The following is a 7169-nucleotide window of genomic DNA, read 5'->3' on the forward strand; positions in this document are numbered from 1 at the left end:
TTTGTCTTTTTAACGTGAAAGTAAATATTCACTTAAACCACGAATGACATAATGGATTAGACGTATGTAATGAATATTCGGTATCGAGTTTGCTATATGTTAACAAATTTATTACATCGTCATCCGTGGAATAAAAATTGGAATAAATATAAATAGCCGTTTTGTGCAAACGGCGGCCATAGAGTGTGGAAAGTAAAAACTACTGCAGGAATCAGTGTAATAGATGCATAGATAATTGGTGCGTTAAATCTATTGTGCAGTTCATGAATTATAGCGCACAGTACTAGTGTATAATGTACATGAAATTACACTTACGTGCTAGACAACAATTTATAAGTAGTACGTGATTCAGCAATAGTCTATTGACTTTCAAACAAGCGTACTTGAATGTATAACGAATAACCACGACATTGACATACGCTGTAATACTAAAAGTATATTTTTAACACGATGTACATGACCATAAATTATTAAGAAAAGTAGGAAGAATTGGAAAAAATTAAAAAAAGCCAACACCACACGGAGTTCCCAAGCGGTCACCCATCTAAGTACTATCCGTGCCCTACGTTGCTTAACTTTCGTGATCGGACGAGAACGAGTGCACTCAACGTGGTATGAGAGTTGGCTGAAGTGAGTAATTTTGTTACTTGCTCTTAATATTCAGGAAAAAAGAAGTGGTCAGTTGACTGTAGACCTCCGAGCAGGACGGACCTCTCAGTACGCGCGTCAAAGTAGACAAACATTCATTAAAGTAGAAGGAATAAGTGACAAAAAGTGAAAAATATTGCATTGACATCATCTCTATAAATACAAATAAGAATAAAAATAAAATAAAATAAAATAAGACAAAATAAAATTGTATAAAAAGATAGAAGTTACCGATAATGAAGCCAAAAGCAACGAAACGGAACCCACCGTGGACCCGATAAAAAAAGCCATCAAGAGAAAAATAATCACACAAAAAACAGCCAACAAAATCAAGAATAATTTAAGACTTTCCGCTCAAAAGACGCGGAAACTCAACCCACAACCAAACCTGGTTGCCAGGACGAAAAGACTAGTAAACATCCTAGGAAACACAGTTGTAGATTATCACTCCAGCCAAGAAGAAAAGGCTAAAGAAATGAAAAACATGAAGCCCGTAAGAGCAACCTCGCCTCCAGCAATCATAACAAAAAACAGATTCAGTATACTACAATCTGAACCAGAGCCTCATCCACAACCGGGACCATCAAACTACTCTACTTCGAGCTCAACGCTAGAACAAATAAAAAAGAAAAACGAAACATTACGAGGCAAAATAGGAAAACACAGTCCCACCATACCACCAAAACAATCAACACTGCAGGGGCGACAGACCCCATCGTACAACCCAGGAGGCCCAGCGCCACCAGCATCGCCAAGGGGGGACCGAGCACCGAACGGACGCCCCACCAGATACACCGCAGAGGGGCGTACGAACGCCCCATCCACTACAAGGGATAACAAACCGCCGCCTATCAACATAACGCTACAAGACCCAAAGGACACGGTAACGCTCATAGAGAAAGTAGCGGGCATCAATCAGTTCCATATTAAAAGAATACACTCAGGTAAACATGCACTCTACCTCCGAAACCTACCCGATTTCCACAAAGCAAAACAAATACTCCTCTCAGCTAACACAACCTTTTACACGTACACACCCAAAACAGAGAAACACCATACATACTTGTTAAAAGGTTTAGACAATAGTTACACCGAAACAGAAATACTCACAGACCTACAAGCCTTGCAAATAGACGACGTAAAATTCACAAAAGTCACACGATTCACGACAAAAAGATCAAGGGAGAACAATATATTGCTCCCAATTTACATAATACAAGTATCCCCCGACAGTGATATAAGTAACTTGTTAAAAGTTAACCATTTTAACTACTTCAGAATAAAATGGGAAAAAATAATTTTAAAAAATGATGACATAACTCAATGCCACAAATGCCAGCGATTAGGTCTCACAGCACAAAACTGTAACCTAAACTACCGCTGTGTTAAATGCACTGAGCCCCATGGTCCAGGCGACTGCAAAATAAAAAGAGAAAACACAGTAACCAAAGACAAAATATTCTGCGTTAACTGCAAAAACTACGGACACCCCGCGTCATACAAAAGTTGCCCCAAACTCGTAGAGCTTCGTAAAAAGCTAGCCGATAAAATCAAGAAAGACAAAGAAACAAAGATAAAACGAATTGCCCAAATACGCCGTAAATACGTCCCAGAACTAAAGTTCTCTGACGTAGTGAAACAACAAACAAAATTAAATCAAATAATCGAAAACACATCACAATTAACAAACTTAGATCCGCGCTCAAGCCAAAGCTCAATTACAATCGATAACTCCCCCCATCTAAACATTATAAACGTTATCGAAGACTTTAAAAAAGCTATTCTCCAAGCGTTAAAAGAACAACAAATGCAATTAAATGAAATAAAAAATACACTATCAACGCACGAAGAAAGGTTCGACGTCATCTTCAGCACTTTCAATAGTACAGATGACGAATAACCAAAATCCACTAAACCAACAATTACAGCAAAAAACACGTAAATTTAACCTAAAGCATCTGAAAATAATTACAATAAATGCTAACTCTTTAATTTCAAACCAAAAAAGATACAGTATGCTAACCCTAATAAATAAAGAAGCCCCCGATATGGTACTCATCTCAGAAACAAAACTAAACAAAAGACACAATGTACACTTCAAAAACTACTCCATGATAAGACACGACAGACCGAACGCCAGTCAAGGAGGAGGAACAGCGATCCTCATAAAAAACCCTATAAAATACAAAACAATTCTTATTGATAACAATATTGAGAAACAATGATCATAAAAATAAAAATAAGCAATAAGGAAAATTTATTCATCACTGCAGCCTACGCAACCTACGAAAACCAGAAAGACTTTAACTACGAATTCAATAATCTTTTCGAACTCTTACAGCTCAACAAACCGGAAAACTACTATATAATAGCAGGAGACCTTAAGGCAAAGCATACAAGCTGGAAAAACGAAATAAACAACACGAGAGGCAACTTCATTAGAAACTGGCTAGACAATAAAAGCATCCACTACAAAACAAACTTATACAGCTCCGAGCTACCCTCTTACCCAAAAGGAGGCTCATACCTGGACATATGCCTAGCAGATGCGCGACTAAAATTCCAAAACCTACGTCCAAATAACACTCTCAATACCTTAGCCTATGACAGTGACCATAACGCCCTAGTATTTCACATAAACAAAAATACATCTGACTTCCTAACACTCGAAACTCAGACCGAGACACCCAGGTACAACTACAAAAAGACAGACTGGAAAAAGTTCCAAAACACACTCGAACAAAACTGCGACCTAAAGATCGACAACAACGTCAACCTAACAAATAGACAAATCGACTCATTCATAGACGAAATAGAAGAACATACACAAATCGCTCTCCAAAAATCCGTGCCAATCATAAAACAAAAAAATTCATGCGAGCCCTATATCAACAATAAAATAAAAGATCTACACCGAGATAAAAGCTACATACTCTCCAAAATAAACAATATAAAATTTAACTATTCTTACGACAAAAGAGAAGAATTAGAATTCCTAAAGTACCTACTATACAGAATAAAAGCGCAACTGAAACAAGAATTCGCAATTTCTATAAACCATTACTGGACAAACAAAATAAAAAACATCTCCAAAAACGACTCAGCAAACATGTTCCCACAAATAAATCAAATCTTTAGAGCAAAAGAACAAAACCCCATCCCACCTCTCAAATTGCCCCCAGAAAATGCCTCCCTCATCCAAGAAGCAGGTATAACGATACACAACACCATCAAAGACACCGAGGGTAACTTCATAATATCTAAAACAACAGAAAAACTAGACATTATCGGCACCCACTTTTCCAAAATACATACGCAAAACGAACACATGGGCCGAGAACAACTAAACAGAATTATCATCGCCGAAACAAACAAACTCAAAAATGAAATGGAACTAGATAACACGCTAAACAAAACAGTCTGCACATTCTCAAACGAAAACACCGCAGACAACCCCAAACAACCAGATCCAGAAATAAACTACTTCACAAATTACAATCAACTAAACACAATCCTCTCCAAACTAAACAACAAAAAATCCTCCGGCTTCGACGGCATCCCAAACATCTTACTCAAGCGCCTACCGAACAAAATAAAATGGTACTACACAGTACTCTTCAACAATGCTCTAAACAACACATACTTCCCCAGAAAATGGAAAAAAGCCAAACTGATAGCTATAACAAAAAAGGATAAAGACGGCTCATCGCCCGCAAACCTACGACCCATAAGTCTCCTCCCCAACATAAGCAAAGTATTCGAAATAATCATAAACAACCCCCTAACCTCCTTCTGCACAAAAAATAACATAATCCCAGAGAATCAATTCGGCTTCCGACACAAACACTCCACAATTCACGCAATAAACAAACTCACGTCGGACATCTGCTGGGCTCTAAACGCAAAAGAACGAGTAGCCGCCTGCTTAATAGACCTCGAAAAAGCCTTCGACACAGTCTGGATCCCAGGTCTCATATACAAATTGATCAAAAAAAAATTTCCTAAACACCTGATTAAAATAGTCTGGGACATGATCACAAGCAGAACATTCGTAATGACTGAAGGTTCACACTCATCAAGCAAAGAATTCTCCATAAAAAAACGGTCTACAACAAGGTACAGTAAATTCCCCGTTACTTTTCAGTATTTACAACAGTGACTTACTAAATCTCTTTGATCTCAATACATCCACCCATAAACGCCCCATAGCCTTCGCAGACGACCTAATCATCTACGTAACAGGCCGCAAAACCAAAACAATAAAAACGGAACTCCAAGAACTTTTTGAGAAAATAAACGACTATTACCACGCATGGAAACTAAAAATCAACATAAGCAAATGCGAAACCATACTGTTTAGACCCAAGTCAAGTGAAATCGGCCCAACAGAAAGAGAATACTGCAAAAATTTTCAACTAAGAGAAAAAACAGACAAAGGGGCTCTCATACCACACAAACATTGCGTAAAATACCTAGGAGTAAACATAGACTATAAATTAAACTACAAGCAGCACACCGAAATGCAACTTACTAAGGCCAATAAAGCATTCTGGAAAATAAGAAAACTATTCCACTCCAAACATCTCGACAGCAAAGTAAAAATTCTATGCTATCAAGCACTAATCAGATCGATCATAACCTACGGCTACCCAATCTGGTACAACATATCAGCCTCCCAAATGGAAAAAATTCGCATCTTCGAAAGAAAATTCATCAGGGCTTGCTTGAGTACTTACAGATCCGAATATAGCGGATTCAAAAGATATGTAAAAAACAAAATAATATACGACCTAGTCAACATTCACCGCATAGACTGTCACATCCTAAAGCTAATAAGAAACCACTTCGCGCAAGCGGCAAAGATAAAAGAAAATAGTTTAATCTTCAGTTGCTTATTTCCAAATGACGCATATTAAAAAAGCACTCTGACAACAGGCTACATCCCGCCAGAAGCTTTCCTATACCTTGAAGAAAAAAACTACCTCCAGGACCAAAATAATATTCCAATAATTTATCACATAAAAAGAAAAATAGGGATCAAAACTATACTTTACGAAGAAAACATAAACAGACAGACCGCAGACGCTAGATGGAGATACAACATGGCCCTCCCTCTGAAAGACACTAAAGACAAACATAGAAAAAATACAAAAAAGTATTGGTGGATACTGAATCCATAATAAAATAAGAGAGAAAATCCATTAAACCTATAAAACTCAATTCTGCCCCCGTACAACACAGGTGCAAACATTGTAATTATTGTAATTCTCTTTCTTTTAAAAGAAACCTATTTAACATCCCCCTCCCCCTCCCCCTCATCCCACCCCTCCACAAAATTTCACAGCGCCCAAAAATATACTACCGAAGCGTCCTGTCTTGCGACCCAGTTTTCAGGACAGTAAAAACAAATAAAAACAAAATCACATAGAAGCTCCGCTCCTCCAGCAGCTTAAACCAAAAAATTATATTAAACACGAAAAATGTAAAGCGCCGACACATATTATAGCATGGCTACGTCGTACCGTTGCATATCGGCACCTTTGCCTAAGATATCATTACATAAATTCACCGTTTATTGTGAATACCAACATGTATTTAAAATTGTATCTTAGGTTTAATAAACATCTTAAAAAAAAAAAATTCAGGAAAAAAGAATATTAAAAAAATAGATGTATGTAAAAGTGAGAATGATATAATGTATGGTAATAGTCACGTAGTACTAAAACATTTCTTTTTTTCGATGCTTATATTATACATTATTAAAGATAGATTATTAAGAAAAGCAAACAAAAAAAAAAATTGGAAAAATAAAAAAATCAATACAACACGGAGTTCCCAAGCGGTCAACCATCTAAGTACCATCCGTGCCTAGCGTTGCTTAACTTTCGTGATCAGACGAAAACGAGTGCTTTTTTAATTTTAATTATAACGTTTATTGCCCAAAGAAGTACATATTTTGTATATAAGGCCTAAAATTCTTACTATATCGAATGCTTTTTCAAGGCAGGCGGCTACTCGTTGCTTTGCATTGAGAGCCCACCAAGCAATTTATTACAGTTATTAATTCGACACAAAGCACAAGTCCAGGTATAATAAGTCTTACGAAATAAATACGCGCGTGTCAACAAACTCCGTATACACGTATGATGCGTCTGTATGCTTATGTTGCGATCGCTGAACTCTCTCGGTCGTCATTTCGTTTGTTTATTTATACTAGTCGGGGGACAGTCGGAAAGTTTGAACTCGACTGGTTAACTTTTAACAAGTTACTTATATTACTGTCGGGGGATACTTGTATTATGTAAATTGGGAGCAATATATTGTTCTCCCTTGATCTTTTTGTCGTGAATCGTGTGACTTTTGTGAATTTTACGTCGTCTATTTGCAAGGCTTGTAGGTCTGTGAGTATTTCTGTTGCGGTGTAACTATTGTCTAAACCTTTTAACAAGTATGTATGTTTCTCTGTTTTGGGTGTGTACGTGTAAAAGGTTGTGTTAGCTGAGAGGAGTATTTGTTTTCTT

The 7169-nt window shown here is 37.2% G+C and overlaps 1 non-coding gene across 1 annotated transcript; it reads right to left on the reverse strand.

Moving 5' to 3' along the window:
- Nucleotides 1-507: 507 nt before the first annotated feature.
- LOC117212390 lies at nt 508-626 on the reverse strand. Its single transcript, XR_004488449.1, has one exon. It is a non-coding gene; the product is annotated as a 5S ribosomal RNA (ribosomal RNA).
- Nucleotides 627-7169: the final 6543 nt, after the last annotated feature.

The sequence above is a fragment of the Bombus bifarius genome, unplaced genomic scaffold (genome assembly GCF_011952205.1).
Source record: "Bombus bifarius isolate JDL3187 unplaced genomic scaffold, Bbif_JDL3187 scf7180000008293_frag, whole genome shotgun sequence".
Classification (NCBI taxonomy): Eukaryota; Metazoa; Arthropoda; class Insecta; order Hymenoptera; family Apidae; genus Bombus; species Bombus bifarius.